The sequence below is a fragment of the Artemia sp. Qi Xiang Cuo genome, chromosome 20 (genome assembly GCF_049724085.1).
Source record: "Artemia sp. Qi Xiang Cuo chromosome 20, ASM4972408v1, whole genome shotgun sequence".
NCBI lineage: Eukaryota > Metazoa > Arthropoda > Branchiopoda > Anostraca > Artemiidae > Artemia > Artemia sp. Qi Xiang Cuo.
The window spans coordinates 31,040,388-31,050,698 of NC_142813.1; the positions used below are offsets into that span (position 1 = coordinate 31,040,388).

Sequence of the window (10,311 nt, forward strand, 5' to 3'; positions counted from 1 at the left end):
TAATATATCCTATGCTTTACATTCTATGCGTGTTAATTTGAGACACCTCTATAGGGTACTACAATGTATTGCGTGGTTTTCATTGCGTATACGATATTTAAAGTGTTGTTTTTTGGGGTTCGGGGGGGGGGGAGAAGGTTCCTAGGTGAGGTTAAGTAATACTATATACAATGCTTTACCCCCCAACTGCACCCCAAATGTGCAAAAATATAGCCCGAGTTTGTTTCTAAATTAGTTTATATTCATCCTTTTTTATATCATTTCATTAGCATTAACCAAACTAGTAGTATATAAAAGAGTGCGTTTAATACAGGAGTACCACTTTTTTTTATTTAATTTCTTATTATTTTTAAATAACGCCTGGAAATCCAGACCCTCCTCCATAGAAAATCCCTTGCCCCACAAAAAATTCCTCCGTTGAAAGATCCTCTCATGCAGTGCCGTATAAAAAAAAAATTTTTGGGGGGGGGGTCACAAAAAAAATCGAAAAACGCATAAAAAATGTGTTTATTTTCATCTGTGTTAGGTTTTTACGAGTCGGATAAAGATTTCAGGGAGTTCAAACCCTTAACCGCCTGTATATGTCTTTGTCCCATGTAACACTTCTGGAAGAACCCCCCCCCCGAAAAGTATATGTATGCTTCCCAATATCAAATTCTAGGCCTATATGTAAACAATGGGCAAAGTTCATAGCTTGTACCCCTTCCCCCGGGGCTGTGGGAGGTAAAGACATCCTCAAAGACATAGTTTTTAGATTCTTAGATTCTTTGCTGTTGATCATGAGTCCTCGTGATCGAATCTGTAATCCAGTCGAAATTGATGATCTTCTTTCGGCTGAATTTCCAAATACCAACGATCCTCTACTAAGAGAATTAGTTTTAAAGTGTATGATTTATAATCCGCGTATGCTGAACAAAACGACTATCTCAAATTTTGATCGGAAGACTTCGGGTGCAAATGGACGTGGGAGGGGGGCTAGTTTACCCTCTAATCTTTTTGGTCACTTAAAAAGAGCACTAGAACTTTTAATTTCCGTTTGAATGAGTCCTTTCCCGATTTTCTAGGATTATTGGTCTAATTCAATCACTCTTGGGAAAAAAAAACAGCCAAAAAAAAATAAAAAAAACAACAAAGAAATAAACACGCATACGTGATCTTATTCGGGCCAAAAATACAAAATTCCACAATTTTCTCGATGGGAGGTTAAAACTTCTACAGTAGGATTTTCGGATACACTATATGTGACTCATTTAATTGTAGGGGGTGTTTCCCCCTTGTTTCAAAAATCCGGCAAATTTTCTCAGGCTCGTAGAGTTTGATATGTAACACTAAACTTAACGAATCTTATATATGTGGAATCAGCATAATAAGCAAATTCTTTCAATATATTTGTTGATGTCAATATTCGTTTTTTTAGACTTTCGCCGTTACTATTGACCCACATCGCTTGTTACTTACAGTTCGTTACCACGAACTGTTTGATTGTTTCTCAAACCTTTCTTCTTCCTTGATTCCATGTATAAATTAAAAATGAAGTTAGTAGCCCCTCAAGACATTTTAAAAGATGTATAGCATGAAAGCACTTATACTTGCAGAATAAACTAACTTATCCAAGTTATTACTTTAAAGCTACCAATCGCTTTTTTATAATCAACCTACTATTTGGGGTGCTGTTAAAAATAAAAGAAAAGTAAATCAGTCATTATAAGTACCTACCCCGTCATTCCGGGTGACAAAATCTGATTCAAAAATTAAATGTTCTTTACAATTGTATTTTTTTAATGAACAATTTTGGAAAGGCTGACGTGCCTTAAAAATTGGTAACTCTGAATTCAGGTTTCAGCTAGCAATAATTTCATTCATCTAAAAGTGTTTTGGCTTGACATAACTAGGATTGCCACTGTTGTTGATTTTATCCTAAGATTTTGCGATTTCACTACGTGTGCGTTCCAGGCAGTGGTGTTCGGTGTTCAAGATTTTTTTTCTATCTTACTGGTATGCTGTGTCCATCGTTGCCAACTTTTTGGTTAATGAATATGTCCCTTGAGCATCCAAAAATGTGTCTTTTTCAGCCAAATTATGTCCAAATTTTGTCTATAAAAGGTCCATCTTGAAATCACAGAAACTAGTTTTTTTACGACTGGTAAACCTCTTTCAAAGTGGTCAGTTTACATCGAATATAATGAAAACGAAAAAGATTCATTTAGTTCATCCATAAAAAATTAACTAGTGTGAAAGCACAAAAGTCATAAAAACATATAAACAGTAAAAAACGAGTTCTCGGAGCTTAAGGCTCATCTTCCTACGAGAGTTTCGCTTGACAGGTACGGTCGGCATGAAGTTCAGCATTTTCACATCTTTTGGTAGCTTTTTGCCAATAAGAGTATTTCTTGCGCATGTCATAAGGTACACTTAAGGAGTCAAGCGACGTTGCAGAGCGCTAGGTAAGCTGGGTCGCCCTTCAATCAGGGGGGTGACATCCCCAAAGGCATTATTACTGGACCTTTGAACAATGCTGAATAAAATAGATGTCTACAAATTCTGATTGGATGCTGGTTTTAGGAACTGATAGGTGCAGGGGGGGGGGGTTGCACTCAAATCACTTTTGACTCTTATAAAAGGCACTAAACTTCAATCAAATGAGCCCCATCTGAAGTTTTTACGACTACCCATTCCATAAAACCTAAAATGCCCCTGGGACATAACTTACAACCCTTGTCCCAGGGCTTTCATGGGCTGAGGACATTGCTATATGCTCTTTAGACCATTTTTAACAAAATTTCTATCTCAAAATTTATGTTGGGTGCATCTAGGGAAAAGAATACGTGTGTGGAGGGGGGTGGCTCCACCCCTCTCCAACAAGGGTGGGCTTACTCCAAGGGTGGCACGGCCCTTGTGTTTCAAAAATCGTTCTTAAAAAAATAAGACAAAAGGTTGAACATTAGTATAGAGAGGGGGTATTGAGGAGGGAGTAGCCCCCGTCATATACGGGATAATTTCTGTACGTTTTAAGTTTTAATGTCACTCTTTAATTTCAGTAGAAAAAACTAGTTTGTGTTTTTATTCTTGATCGTTTTTCAGATAATTCCAGGACATCCAACCCCTCTGTGGAAAATTTCCCCACGAAAAATTCCTCTATATAAAGTTCCTCCCATGTAAAATTTTTCCGCCGGGAACTTACCCCCGGACAATTCCATCCCTGCTACGAATCCTTCCCAGAATATTTTTTGTTTAAGATTCTACTTGAAAAATACTCCTTACCATACTTTATTTGAAGAAAGACTTATATTCATTTAGTTTCTGATCCTTTTTAACGTCATTGGGGAATATACCTGTTTGGAAAATACCCCCCCCTGGAAACTTTATCCCCCAGAAATGTTCCATGGAGAATTTATACTGGTGATAATTCGACCATGGAAATTTCTCCTGTGGAAAATACCCCCCCCCCCCCAAAAAAAAAAAATAAAAATAAAAATAAATAAAAGGTGATCCCAAGAGAATTCCAACTCCGCTCAAAACTTCCCCTTGAGAGTTCCCTCAGAGTGTCTCAACATGTACAATGGGATCAACAAAGAGAAAAAAGACAAATAGAAAAAATTATGTATATAATTTCTGATAAATTCTCCCCATGTATAATTTCCCCTTAAAAGTTCAACCCCAGAATTTTTCATCCCAATGAGAAATTCTCCCCATAGAAAATCCATCCCCAGAAGATCTCCTGCCTCCCTTTGAAAATGTCGGTATACTTCCCTATAACGAATACTATATGTAAACAATGGGCAAATTTCATAACTTTCGGCCCTTCCTCTGGTGGTTCTGAGGGGTCATGTCATCTCCAAAGACATATCTATTGTACCTTTCAACTATACTGAACAAAATGGCTATCTCAAAATTTTGATCAGACGACTTTCAGGAAAAATGGGCGTGGGAAAGGGGCTAGTTGTCATCCAATTTTTTGGTCACTTAAAAAAGGACACTAGATCTTTTAATTTTCTTTTGAACGAGCCCTCTTGCGAAATTCTAGTACCATTGGTTCGATTTGATCACCCTGGAAAAGCAACAACAACTAATGAACACGAATCCGTGATGTTTCTTCTGGCAAACACTATAAAATTTAATTTTTATAGATAGGAGCTTGAAACCTCTACAGTGGGGTTCTCTGATACGCTGAAGCTGATGGCGTGATTTCCATTAAAATTTTTTGACTTTTATGGGGTGGATTTTACCTTTTTCGAAAATTTGGCAAATTTTCTCAGGCCGACTAATGGGTAACACTATACTTTAAAAATATTATGTATTTTTTAATCAGCACAATAAGCTAATTTTTTGGTACATCTATTGATATCAAAATTGATTCCAGATCATCAAGAATCTTAATTTTTTTCTTTTGCTACCTTTTGATTTTTAGTTTGTAATACTTGATAGATAGATAGCTGTTTTTGCCTTACTATTGGAAGCCAGAAGGGATTGTTAGCTAAAAAAGGGCCTGATTCCCAATTATCTTGACTGTAGCGTAAAAGCAATGAGAAATAAAATTGTTTATGGATGAAAGAATACAAACTTGTAAAGAATTTCAAGAGTATTTGCAGATAGTTGTCTGCGGGAAGTGCAACAACTCCGAAAAATAATTACGTTTGTAAAAAAATTAGTAGAAAATGTAAATTTAGTGCTAAATAAGTAGTTTTAATACTGATTTTGTGAAAAATAACATTTTTTTTTACAAAAGTATGTATCCAGCCGGGAAATATTCTATTTTATGTCATAAATTTGCTAAGTATGTCCTTTTTACGTCCCAAGTTTCTAAAATATATCCCTTTTTTGCCCTATTATGTCATTGTGTCCCGGAACACAGGAATATACCCTTCCGACATAAAATATGTCCAGTTGGCAACCCTGGTAAGTATGTTTTGTTAAAATCTAACATTTTACTAATATCTTTCAACATAAATCAGGTTGCTTTGAATGCCACTCAGAAGCTCCGATTTATGATGCCGGTTTACAAAACTTTTTCACATCAATGAATCAAGTCAAGGGGAAATCAAGTCAATGCCCCATTTCATTTTCATATGCAAAAGTCTTAATCCTTTGATTGCAAGTTTACATTTTTGAGAAAAGAAAATCAGGGGTTTCTCACTCTGTTATCAATATGACTGAAAAGTCGAAACTTTAATTTCTGAAAACCCAGGGGCCGTTCTGCTGATTATACCAATTATTGTCTTGTTAACAAGCAAAGGGGGCTTTTGTCATTACTACTACTGCTAACAACTCACCACAGAACCAAGCCGTCGGAGGCTCAAAACAATTACTTGAGCAATTCCATTTGAATCTTGGTTCAATTTAAATTTATTACGCACTATTTTCGAAAAAGATGCATGGGGACTTCAATTTAATTATGGTGAGTGGTCATTGGATTTTTCACCATTAAATTTTGTAAATTAAATACAATTTTTCTTCTTTTTTTCAGATGAAAAAAAAATGACTTTCCATATATTCAAGGACTAGGAAACTACAGGTGCGGTTTCTAGAAAATTTGAAACGCGCAACATACACATAATTGATAAGGGCTCATGGACTTTGGTTTCCCCTCGAAAGGAGTGCGCCGATCCCGAAGGTACGGCAATACCAGGCAAACGCGTGAAGGGAGCGGAGCAAGTTCCGACATCCCCCCGGTTTCCAAAAATCAGTTTAATATTCTGGGTCTATGAAAATTTTGAATAAGACTGTGATTTTCATTCACTTTCTTTCTCCATTCCTTTGTTTTTCTTTCTCTTCTCATGCAGTACATTATTCCTGACAGTACTTGAAGAAATTGTTCGGAGTAACATAGATGAACAAAAGTCGTGGTTTTTTTGACATTTACGACCATTTATAAACTTGGAAAACTTTTTCAAACTCAGAACGAGCAGAAATTAACATGAGTAGGGCTCAAAACCCCAGTGCCTTCCCAAGGCTAGAACATAACTTGCACTTTACTGAAAAAATATAAATATTTTTACTTTAATAACTTTTTGATTACTAAATATCAGTACATGTATATTAAACTGACAATGCACATTCATTTGTATTTTTTTCAGCAAAGTGTAAATTATATTCTGGCCTTGGGAAAGCATAGGGGTTTTGAGCCCTACTCATGTTAATTTCTGCTCGCTTTGAGTTTGACTCGCTTATTTGTTGTAATTTCTGTTCGTTTTGGGTTTCATTTATTTATCGATGCTGATTTGTGGTATTTTAATGCTTGGTAAATTATTTGATTTTATTTTTACTCATTTTTGGTTTAATGGAGCTCTATACTTTTCTTCGAAAACTTATTTTGTGGAAAAAAGAGTGTTTAATTAATTACAACCAACAACGGAATATTCACGATTGAAAAATCCCAAGATCATACGTCATCAATTCTCTTCGCATTGATTGGTGCAAATATCTAAAGAGCTATGTTGTTCATGCATGTAACGCATGAACATGCGTTACATGCATGTTCATTCATGTAACGAAATGAATTAGTCAAAAATTTAGTTGTGAAACTAACTTACATCAAGCAACATTATAATAGATTTTAGTTGTGAAACACTTAACTAAGAGATTAAAAAACATTAACATGGATAGAAGATTTGCACAAAGGGGGAGTGATGGGGTTACTTTCGAGAGAGCTATATTGCGTGAAATGGCAGCAAGAAAGAGAAGACTCCGAAATCATTCTGGAGGAGCTCATAGGTTTTATAAGAATATTCTCCTTTTGATGCTGACATGCTTAGGAAAAACTATTTTCTTTTCAACTTCAACAAAATTTACAGGATTGCACTTTGGAAAATTTTCGTTTTCTGAATAACAAATTTACTTATTCTTCAAGCTAGTTTTAATTTGTTTTTGTATGTTAGTTTTTATATTGTGCTTGTTTTTCATGAAGATGATCTTTTTGCCTTAAATTTGGATATATACATAGAGAAAAAGAACATCTTCCCAGTTCTATTTTGGCATAGAAAATGGTAATTTTAGCCAAACCAGGCAACATGAGCGAAGATAGTCTTCTTCGTGATACCCCTGTTAGCTGATCAGATAATACTCACTTCAAAGTAAGTGAGTGGGACTTGGGAGCTAGTTAAAACTACCAAAATACGAAGACGTCTGCCCCTTCCGCAACCTTCGGTCTTCTTGTTAAAATCTTAATGTTCTCTAAAAATACATCCATTAAAATTCAACGGGCCTTTTTTTGGATCAATCTCTCTTAAAGAATGGTGAAAAAAAGTAAAACTTAAAAATGAGGATTGAGTAAGGGAGTAGACACCCTCATATGCAGAATAGTTTCTGTTCATTTTAATTTTTAGTATTGCTCCTTACCCTTAAATTGATTTTTTTTTCTGACCATCAGTCAAATCATGCCAAGAAATCCCTTTTCATTTCCCTGGGACATTTTTCGCTACTAAAAATACCCCCCCCCTCGAAAAACATGTATATTTCCCAATAACAAATACTATGGCCTATATGAACTATGGGCAAATTACATAACTTACAGCCCTTGCTTCAGAGACTTTTGGGGTCAATACCATCTCCAAGGGCATAGTTAAAAGACCTTTCAACTATATTGACTCAAAAAGATATCTCAACATTTTGACTGGACGCCTTCTGGGAAAAGAGGGTTCTGTGAGGGGGACTAGTTACCTTTTAATTTTCAATCTTTTTGGGCACTTAAAAAGGGTACTAAAGCTTTTCAATTCCGATTTTTGGGGATAATTTTTTTATAACTAATTTAAACCGAAAGAAAACTTGTTTCTGCGTTAAATTTTATTCAAAAACGAAGAAAGATTAATTTAAAAAAAACAAACTTTTCTCGAGGGAAGCATAGATCGAAGTTGAAACTTAAAACGGACAAAAATTATTACTTCACAGCCTATTTAATATATATTAATATAACTAGTACAAATAAACCAACTAATTATGTTTCCCTAAGCTTCTATGATTATACAAAACTAGCCTTTACTGAAAACATAAAATAATATAGGAGTTTTGGTTAAGTAAAAGCAAACCAATTAAGAACACCTTTCATAGGATCAAAATAGTTTCAATCCCTTTTAGGATCACTCCCTTTTAAGATAAAGCAACAATCCTTTTTAGGATTTTCTCCATTTTTTTTACGTTTAATTTGGTATCACTTCTGCACAATGGCTCAGTTGAATGACTGTCTCTCGTATACGTTCTTAGAAGGACATGTCATGATTAGTTTGATCAAAGTTTTAAATTAAGGTCATCTTGATATGTATTAGGACTGTAGACAAGCTTTAGAAATTGTATTATAGCTCGAAGTTCACTCTTGCATAGAGAGAAATAATCGAACTTCCAGAGTTCATATTATGTCTTATTTGATCTTCATTTCAATGGATACTAAAGCATATTTCTTACAATTTAAGACTGTATATGACCCACTATTTGTATTATAGCTGGTGAGAGCAAAATGCTGCTTGATAAATCAATCCAATATTTCTGTATGCTGTTCAATTACTTCGCGATTATTAAAAAATATTTAGTTTTACGCTTATGTTTTTAGGATAATTTTAATTGTATACTGAAAGTTACTAATGTCACAACTGGTGTAAGACTAAGAAAAGCTTTATAGATTCGTTTAGTGTTGTCAGGCTTCATATTCACTTTTGACTATTAAATCAATAATCCTGTTTTTTATGCTTGACTTTTGTGTTTTCATTAAAACGCTAGTTTTGCATAATCATAAAAGCATAGGAAAACATAATCAGTTTGTCTACTTGTATTAGTTATATTAACATGTATCAAATGGGCGATGAAGTAATAATTTTTGTCCGTTTTAAGTTTCAACTTCGCTTCCCTCGGAAAAACTTTGTTTTTTTAAAATTATCTTGACTATGCCGAACAGATCAGGGTGAAATAAAATATTTGTAGATGAAAAAATACAAACATAGGTTCAAAAATACTGAATTGTACCGCATTGTACCATAATTTAGTAAAATGTACCATATTTTGAGGGATTGTGCTAAATTGTACCAGTAGAGGTGAAATGTACCGAAATGGTACAATTGTACCATGTTTGGCATCACTGACGAGGACAGAAGCAGAATTAGAACTGGCTCAAGTAATCTAAATTGGTAACTTATATTTAGTACCATTTCGGTACATTTCACCTCTACTGGTACAATTCAGCACATTCACACAAATTTGGTACATTTTACTAAATTATGGTACAGTGTGGTAAAATTCAGTATTTTTGAACCTATTTTTGTATTCTGTCATCTACAAATATTTTCTTTCACCCTGATCTGTTCGGCATAGTGAAGATAATTTTAAAAAAAACAAAGTTTTTCCGAGGGAAGTGAAGTTGAAACTAAAAACGGACAAAAATTATTACTTCACATTTCACAGCCTATTTAATATATATTAATATAACTAGTACAAATAAACCAACTAATTATATTTCCCTATACTTTTATGATTATACAAAACTAGCGCTTTACTGAAAACACAAAAGTCAAGTATAAAAAACAGGATTTTTGATTATTACAGGATTATTGAGCAAAATGCTGCTTGATAAATCAATCCATTATTTCTGTATGCTGTTCAATTACTTCGCGGTTATTAAAAAATATTTAGTTTTACGTTTATGTTTTTAATATAATTTTATGTGTATACTGAAGGTTACTAATGTCACAACTGGTGTAAGACTAAAAAAAGCTTTATAGATTCGTTTAGTGTTGTCAGGCTTAATGTTCACTTTTGACTCTTAAATCAATAATCCTGTTTTTTATACTTGACTTTTGTGTTTTCAGTAAAACGCTAGTTTTGCATAACCATAAAAGCATAGGAAAACATAATTAGTTGGTTTATTTGTACTAGTTATATTAATATATATTAAATAGGCTGTGAAGTAATAATTTTTGTCCGTTTTAAGTTTCAACTTCGCTTCCTACGGAAAAGCTTTTTTTTTTAATTATCTTGACTATGCCGAACAGATCAGGGTGAAATAAAATATTTGTAGATGAAAGAATACAAACGAAGGTTCAAAAATACTGAATTGTACCACATTGTACCATAATTTTGTAGAATATTTCATATTTTGTGGGATTGTACTAAATTGTGCCAGTAGAGGGGAAATGTACCAATATGGTCAATTGTACCACCATCGGCATCACTGCTACAATACCAGGCCAACGTGTGAAGGGAGCGGAACAAGTCCCGACATCCCCCCGGTTTCCAAAAATCAGTTTAATATTCTGGTTCCCATGTAGGGACCGCATCAGATATTAAGCTGTTAAGAACACTTAGATTTTAGCCAAAAGGCCGAGAAGCGAT

The 10,311-nt window shown here is 34.3% G+C and overlaps 1 non-coding gene and 1 pseudogene across 1 annotated transcript; both read right to left on the bottom strand.

The window, feature by feature from the left end:
• Nucleotides 1–5,589: 5,589 nt before the first annotated feature.
• On the bottom strand, nucleotides 5,590–5,727 carry LOC148940088 (U2 spliceosomal RNA; annotated as a pseudogene).
• Nucleotides 5,728–10,128: 4,401 nt separating this feature from the next.
• On the bottom strand, nucleotides 10,129–10,311 carry LOC148940089 (U2 spliceosomal RNA). The gene has a single exon (XR_016143507.1). It is a non-coding gene; the product is annotated as a U2 spliceosomal RNA (small nuclear RNA).